Consider the following 8,996-nt stretch of genomic DNA (forward strand, 5'->3'; position numbering starts at 1 on the left):
CAACCATAAAACAATGACTCTTTCTTACTCTTTCTTCCATTCACTATGGATGCAAATGGCTGCATGGAGTGTTTCTGAAAATAGAAATGACTTTTAGAGTAGTTCTTGGAAGAGTTTGATTTATTAAGAAGGTAATCATCATATTCAAAACAAGATTGTCAACTGTACTCTGAATTTCTTAACTAGACAGTGGTAGCCTTCTGTGACCCTCACCTTCTGTCTGGATTGGGAGTTTACTTAAATTCTTTTTTAAAGATTGCTACTTTTTGCTTGTATTCCTACTAGATGGGAGACTTCGAGAATGAAACAGAATGGAGACTTATTGTTGCCATTCACTTTCGTTTTCAAGGATTTCTTATCAAAATGTAAGAAGGCAGACTTTTCCAATGCTGGTGGATAGGGTTTCATTTTCAGGTGTTTCTTAGGTCAACTGGCACCTTCCCGGGTTACGTAATTGAAAGGTTAACTTCCTGCCTGGACTCTGCCTCAAAACCTTGTGGTAAGTCACACTGTACAATGAGTTTCACTAGTTTGGGGGTTAGACTCAAAATGGATTTCTTACACATATTGGCTCACTAAAGTGGCTTCAGTATCATTAAATTGGCTTTGAGTAAAATTTGTTCCAAGAAGTGTTGTTTAATAGATTTCAGACATCTGAACCACGTTTCCCTTTTTGGGTACCCTGGAAGATTTGTGTGTGAGATGCTAAAAAAAAAAAATTGCTCAGTGACACCCACAAGGTGTGGAGGAACTCATGAACCTTGGATGTTGCCCATCTGCATGGGAGGAGGGAGGTCAGGATAACTGAGCCATTGAAGGTACTGATTTACATCTCATGTCATATTCCTGGATTCTGGGTATTAAATAAGACATTGTGTAATGTTCTCTACATATTCTAGATGCCTAGACCTAATCCTAGCACTTGTACTCCTTGTTTTTAACTCATGCTTTTTTCTATGTAGATCCTCCAATTACAATATTATAATGGATTTTCTGAACCAGAAGACTTTATATGTTATTTCTACTTCTACCAGCTTAGGAAATATAGCAGTCATAATTTGTTTGTTTTGGGACTGCCCTTCTCAATGCAAACACCACCTCAGTTTGAAAAAAGACAATGAGAAGTAAAGCCCAGGTATGTCCCCAAGGCAGCACCAGTCTGTTGGAGCCTGTCATTATCAGTAGAGCTATAAAAAGTCCTTCAGGACTTCTGCTGTTCCCCAGGCTCCTGGGGTAAGAGAGAAGCAGACAGAAGTGTACCATTTTAATTTCTGAAAGCACACACACAGATGGACTTCGGATTGAAAAAATCTGTATCTGTTGAAACCTTTGGCCAGAGTTATAAACCTATGTGCCGCGTGGCACAGATGTCTCTGACTCTGGAACACAGAACAAAGAGCATTTCGCTTAGTCATCCGGAGCAAAACACTGAAGAAACAGAAAAACGAACTGTTGATGCTGTCCACACCTGTCCTGGAGGACTCCTTCACAGCTCAGATCAAGGTTCCATAGAAAGTTCTAGCTCCAAATCTTGGGTTGTAGATGATAAAAATTAATATGGAACTCATATCCTGGGACCTAGAAATCTACTTCTCTTTTTCATTTGTTCCTGTTTGCAATAACAGTGATTGCATTTATTGTGGGAGTTGATGTATGTGTAGACCACATCCTAATTCTTGTTTTTTTATCCCCTATTCCTACTCTTCTCTCACTGCTCCCTCCAACTCTTGAGCTCCTTCCCATTTGCAAAAGCTCTGGTTTTTTCTTTCAATTCATTTTTAAGTCCACTTCTAATGGTGATGAGTGAGGATTTTTCACAGAGTAATAGAACTTCAAAGTAGTCAAGAATTTCTAAGTCAGTGCTAACTTCATTGTAGAAGTGATGGCTTAAAGATTCAAGGTCACAATGCTCAACGATTCCTATCACACCTCATGAGATGCTTTAAAATCTGTTTCTAGTAAATATATTTTCATTGTAGAGCACTTTAATGCATATAAAATAATTTAATTTTTTTCATAAGTCTACCACCTTTTGTTTATTTCATTCTTTTACAATTAAAGGTAAAATTAACCATTAAAGTCCTATAAAATGAAAAAGAAAACTGTATATTTTAGCTTCATAGTTTTAAATCTTACTTTACAATTGACCACATAGAACATTAAAATATACCAGGCAGAGACTTTTTGGAGAAAGCCAGCATGGTAAATGAAGTGGATGTGAAATTGTGAAATCAAGCCAGCCCCTGGGAAGTTTACAGAGAGTAGCTATCTCTGTGAAGTTCTGGCTGAGCCCAGAAAATCCTGCCCTCCTCCTTTTCCACTCATCACTGGAAGTGCACAGCCTACAATCACTGGAGGGATTACCAGAGGTACATGACATTATCCCAGAGATCTTACCACAGACAGTAAAATTCAGGCAATTGAAATGGAGAGAAAACAAATGAAAACAGAAGAATGATGAAAGTCTGTAGATGTTCTTGATCATACACAGTCTAGGACTAACAACAGTCTCCAGCTTCCCTGCAAAAGGAAAGAGACACATTTATGAGTAGCATTTTCAAATAATAAGTGGCATTGTCTGGAGTCAAAAAGAAATCTGAAGGGGCAGCCAAATAGCTCAAGTGGATTAAAGCACCTGCAAGCAGGTACAGGGGCTGGGGGTTTGATCCCTGGGGCCTGCTGTACCAGCCTCACCCCCAGGGTATGCTGCGATGGCAATTGAGACTGGGAATGGTGGGTGTGTACCTGTAATCCTAGCTCTTGAGAGGCTGTAAACAGACAGATCACTATGAGTCTTATCTATTAGTGAGACCCTGAACACCCTATAGACCCTTCCCTAAAATACAAAAAAAAAAAAGGAAATCTGAGCAAGAACAAATGATGAGTTCTATGCTAAGCCAGATTCTGTTGCCCTTAACTCCATGTGTGCACTGAAACATCACTGGGTTTGGAATGATCTTGAGTTGTTGTGTAAGTTCTGCAGGATTCAAAGGGCCACCTGAAGACATGGGTACTTACAAACTTTGGCTTTTGGCTCCCTGAGTCTGGGATTAATGTGCAAACCTCTGCTTTTTTGTGCAGCTTGCATTGCGTTCTTCAATTTCCAACTCTGAAAGTTAAATGAGAAAAAGGAAATGAATGCCACTTCTAGCCTCATCGTTCTCATCTGCACAATGAGGGGCTAGGTGGAATCACTACTAGGTTCTGTCCTCAACTCTGCCCTCTGTGTTGCTTTAGTCTAAAGCCCAAGTACACTGTATGAGTCAGGGCAGTGGTCAGCTTTCCATCACCACTACAAACACCTGAGAACAAAAGAGCTATTTTTTCTCTGTTTTGGAAGTTCCAATCAGTTGGCTCCATTGCTTTGGAACTGAAATAAGGAAACACATCATGGAATGAGCACATGACCTAGCAAAAGCATTCCCCTCATTTCCAGGAAGCAAAAGAGAAAAAGAAGAGGGCCAAGTTTCCACAATCACCTTTGAGTGAACAACCCCAAAATCCTAAGGACAACCTGGTAGGCTGTTCCTCTTAAATATGCCACCACTTCCCATTGTAGGGGCTCTGTCATTAATGCACAGATTTTTGTGGGACATTCCACATCCAAACTCTAGCAGGAGGAAAAGGTATGATCACTAGTACAGGTCCACAGTGCTTACCCATTAGAAGAGTTGGAATATTTACTAAATGATGGTACAGTGATTGGTCTTTAAGCCAGGTTCTGCACTAGTTATTTACTACATAGGATATTAGGGCCCTGATAAGGGGCTTAAAAAAATAAAAGAGGTCAGGTGCAGGTCTAGTGTGCCAGCCCCAACCCCAGGGCATGCTAAAACAGCGATTGAGACTGACCATAGTGGCACGTGCCTGTAATCCCAGCACTTGGGAGGCTGTAAACAGGAGAATCACTACAAGTCCCATCTAGTAGTGAGACCCTGAACAACCTGTAGACCCTTCCCTAAAATACAGAAAAATAAATAAATAAATAAATAAATAGGGAAAAAATGAGGATGTGGGTGGGAGACTGTACTTCAAAATTTTTTCCTTTTTTTTAATATTTATTTATTTATTTATTTATTTAGTGTGTGGCCAGCTCAGCCTACCAGGGGGCGGGCAGGCCAGCATGTGGTGCTGGGGGATTGAACCGAGGTCTCTGTGCTTTGCTTGAGCTTAGCTTGTTCTAAGTAGGTGCTTTAGACCACTGAGCCATCTCACCAGCCCTAAAATTTTTTTTCAATAATTGGCTTACTTCTTTTTAGTTTCAGACACATATCTTAGATGATTGCTACTTTTATTTGCATGGCACATTGTATTTTTCATTTCTCAGTAAAATTTTCTGTTATGTCTAGATGTCCCTCCAAAGCCTCATGCAGTCCTAGTGAGGCTTTTTCAGAGGTAGCTGAATCTAAAGTGTGTGACACTGGGATTGATTTCACATAGCAACACTAGGCAATGCTAGGCTCAAGGGCTCAATGCAAGGATTAAGGGTATGAGTGCTACCCATCCTGAGTATCCTGGATAAGATACAGGGATAAAAAGAACTTTGTACCATTAACTTGTTTTGCTGCCTTTTCCCCACAGTGAACTGTTTTTCCTCTTGTTACATTTGTGTCATGCCACCGTGCCTTGGAACCAGCCAGTTAAGGACTGAAACCTCTACAAATTAAGAATTAAATAAACATTTCCTTCTTTAATTTTGGGTATTTGGTATTTGTCTCAGCAACAATGAAAGTACCTAAGACAAAATTTGTACCAGAGAAGTGAGATCATTGCCGTGACTACCTGACCATGTGGTCTAGGAGCCTTTGCATCTGGCTTGTGGAAAGTGAAAGAATCAGGAAATGTTTGGAGATACCAGCTGAAAAAGTAGAGCTGTAGTAACTGAGGCTGTTCTATATGGGAGATACTGTTCAAAGCTCAGAAGACCAGAAACCTGATAGAAATTCTGCCAGTGAAGATGAAGGTTAGGAGGTTTCTTACAGGAAAAAGGATTGCATTGTTTCCTGGCAACAAAGAAAAGGCAACATCACAGTCACAGACATGAGATTATACTCAAAGCTACTGTGATAAAATCATCATGGTACCGGGAAAAAAAAAAAAAAAAAAAAAAAAAAAAAAAAACAACACAGGCATGAGGATCACCAAAACAGAATAGAAGATACAGAAGATACAGGTGCAACCCTAAACATACTCAGCCACCTTATCATTGATGAGGGAGACAATCATGTTCACTGGAACGAAATAGTCTCTTTAGTAAATGATGTTATAAAGACTGACTTCCCATAAGCCAAAGACCAAAGCTAGACAGACCCATGGCTATCACTATTTACTAAACTAAAATAAAAGTGGATCAAAGATCTAAATATTAAAACAGAAACACTAAATTTACTAGAAAGGAAAATAAGTAGAAATCTCAAAGACATAGGTATAGCCAGTGACTTTATGAACAAAACGCATACCGTAAGGGAAGTACTACAAAGAATCAACAAATGGGCTTTCACCATATTAAAAGCTTTTTCACAACAAAAGTAATCACCAACAGTGTGAAAAGATAATCCACAGAGTGGGAAAAATTTGTATCCAGTTGTCCCTCGGACAAAGGACTTATATTTAATATAAAGAATTAAAAAATCAATTAGACCCATCAAATTTAAAGACCTGGTCCAAAAATGGGAACTTGATATAGGTACACATTTCTCAGATGAAGAAATACAAACGACAAATAAATACAAAAAAACTGTTTAACATCACTGGTCATTTGAGATACACAAAAACAATACTGACATTTCATTTCATCCCAGAAAGAATGCCTACCATCAAAATATACAATAACAAATGCTGGTAGAGCTGTGGAAGTAAAACAACTCTTCACTACTGGTGAGAGTGTAAACTTGGGCAACCTCTGTGGAAATAAGTGTGGAGATTCCTTTAAAAACTAGGATTAGAAGTCCCATTTGACCCAGCTACTTCCCTTCTGCATAACTTTCAAGAATAATTAAGTGAATCATACCACAGAAGTATATTGTACCCATACTTATAACAGCACAAATTGTAATATCTAAGTCTTGGAAACAACCCAAATGCCCATCAACCAAAGAATGGATTTTTTTAAAATGTTTTCTTTTTATATAATGGAGTGCTGCTAAGCCCTAAATAAGGATAAATCTGAAACTCTTATAGGTAAATAGGTACAACTAGAGTCAATATTCATATATGAAATCATACCCACATGTGTAAACATTATATTGTCTCAATAGTATGAGAAATTCAATAAGTAAATAAGATTTAAAATGTACAATAGAGATTAGGAATTGGGAATAAACTGTTCAAAAGAATTACAAACTGGTGGGAGAAAGGAAAAAGGAAGGAAAGGAAAAAATGAAAAATATATTTATATACAGTTATACAGCTACTCACTCTTAGTTCATTGAAAAGAAAGGTTTGTGCTTATATCATTTCATCGATTTTTCAAGCCTATATCTTATATTCTAGATAACTACTACAAAGATAAAAATATGCCATGTATTTATTACTCTTACTCTCCTACTATCCTGTTTTGAAACTCTGCTTTACTGTTATTTTTTTTCTCTTTAAATTTAACAAAAAAGATCTGCATCAACTGTTGGCCTCCAGATGATGTGCCCTATGCCTTGGCAAAAAGTTTGTTTTCGTTTTGCTCATTATCTAGAGATTTTACCTGAAACTGAGATTAAAGGTGGCAGACTACTTAATCTGACAGAAGAAATTTTAAGGTAGTCTAATATTGAGATAGTGGCATGGCTCTTGTTGAAGGCTTTTAAACAGATTTATGTTGAGAATCAAGAACAAAGAGCTCAGAAGAATGATTAAAAATTTTTTTCGTGAGTTGGGCAGGAAATAAAACTCCACTCAAGTTGTGAACTAGAAAGATAGAATAAAGGAGAAATTGGTTGCTGGAAAAATGAGCTATAATAAAAGGCCATATATTCCAGAAAACATGCTCTAAGGACATCACAAGAACCAGCAGGACTCCAGCCTCAGAAACCTCAAAGTTGTAATGGTGATAAAGTGCCTGGAGAAGAGAGACCCAGAGCACCATGTTCCAGAGAGTCAGCAGCCTAGAGAAGTTGTTCCTGGGTTTCGTTCATAGGCATCCAGTCCCCACAGCCCAGAGAGAAGGAAGCCTGGCCGCTACTCCAGCTGGCAGCAGACTTTGGCATCATCCACACAGTGAATACTTTAGATGCATGCAGAATGCAAGAATTGTGGGGTCAGAAAGGCTTCAACCAAGATTTCAGAAGAAGACCCATGAGGCTAGACCTTGTGCCCTTGAGTAGGCAAAGTGTGAAACTGAATGTGAAGCCAAAAGTGAAGCGAAGACCACAGAAGTTTGGGCAATCCAGGAACATAGACCATCTGAGGAGAACTGCAAGGAGAGAGCAGAGTCATACCATAAGAGAAGCCACGGGAACTACAACCAAGAACAATGTCATAGGAGCAGAGCCACCCAAGGTCTTTGGAGTTTACAGTTTGCCTCAGATGGTACGGGGTGATAGAAGTGGAACCTTAGGACTGAATGTTTGCCCTGTTGGGGTTTGGACTTGCTTTGTTCCTATTCTTTACTATCCCCCTGTTTGTAACTTTTGGAATGGAAATGGCTCTCTTGTGCATTGAATATTAGAAGTACTTAACTTCCTTTTCAATTGTACAGTGGCTCACGGCTAAGAGTTAGTCTTAAATCTCAGAGGAAACTTTGGACCTGGGCTTTTCAGAAATCCTCAAACTGTTACAACTTTGGAAACTCTTAGTGATGTACTAAATGTCTTTTGTATAAAAGGATGTGTATGAGTCTTTGGAGGATGAGGGACAGAATGCTATGGCTTGGGTCTAAATGCTCCCTGCCAAAGGCTCATGCAGCCATTGGTGGGGGCAGGCTTTTCAGTGGTGGCTGAATCTAGCATATATGATGGTAGGACTGATTTATTGGGCAATGCTAGACTAAAGGGCACTTTAATTAAGGGCATGATACCTGCCAGACAAAACATAAGGGGTAGAAAGAGCTGTAGGTGCCCCTCACTTGCTTTACTACTTTCTCCCTACCAAGAAATTTCCTTTCTGTGATGTGATGCCTATCTGCCACACCAATCTTCCTTGGATCCAGCTAATTATGAACTGAAATCTCTACAAACTATGAGCTAAATAAACCTTTCTTCCTTTAACTTTGGATGTCAGGTACCTTGTCTAAGCAATCAGAAAAGTAATACAATTTCTTAAATGTTATCTAGAATAAAAATCCTTGATATCAACATTGCCTTAAATATATCTGTGGAGTACTTGGAATGAATATTAACTTTACAAAGCGGTTTGTTATTTGTCCTCTTAAATATTGTGAGATAGGAAGTATGGAATTTTCCTTTATAGTATGAGGAATGCAAAATGAATATTAAACATATAAAGGAAGAAGGGCTGGTCTTACAAAGTCACTAAGTAGTACATAATTATAGGTCTGCAAGAGGGAAGAGGGTGACTCGGGTTCAGCATGAGTTGAGTATATAGACACCTAAGTTTCCTTTCAATTGCTCTAAGGCAGAAATTTAATTAGTGGAAGAATCTAGATTAAAAAACAGATAACTCTGCACTACTGGTCTTTCTTCTAGACTTGCTATATTAAGACAGCCACCTTGTACCAACTTTATGATCCTGCAATGACACCCATAAAGATGAAGAATTGGAGTTGTCCCTTTTAATCTTGGGCTAGACTGTAATCCATTTACATATCCCTGCCCCTGGGAACGTCATCAAACACACTTAACAGTGTTATGGAAAGTCAGTTGTTCAAGAAATGGTCCAGGCACCCAGAACAATGGAGAGATCATTTTGGACCTTTCACTGGAGGCCTTGGTGAACTCTGAAAACATGAAACAAAATTTAATGTGGGGCCATATATTCTCTACAGATCAAAAGTGAAAGGGTTAGAAAAACAAGATTTACCCTTCCCCAAAGAACAACTTTCTTCC

General features: G+C 38.8%; 1 long non-coding RNA gene across 1 annotated transcript in view; it reads right to left on the minus strand.

Annotated features, from left to right (window-relative positions):
* Positions 1-1,765: 1,765 nt before the first annotated feature.
* The window catches only part of LOC111815633, an 18,120-nt gene continuing 10,889 nt past the window's right edge, over positions 1,766-8,996 (minus strand). Inside the window, exon 3 of the long non-coding RNA XR_002820302.1 lies at positions 1,766-2,520. This is a non-coding gene — a long non-coding RNA (uncharacterized LOC111815633). The remainder of the gene's footprint in view (positions 2,521-8,996) is intronic.

This window comes from Octodon degus, unplaced genomic scaffold (assembly GCF_000260255.1).
Source record: "Octodon degus isolate 3935 unplaced genomic scaffold, OctDeg1.0 scaffold00019, whole genome shotgun sequence".
Classification (NCBI taxonomy): domain Eukaryota; kingdom Metazoa; phylum Chordata; class Mammalia; order Rodentia; family Octodontidae; genus Octodon; species Octodon degus.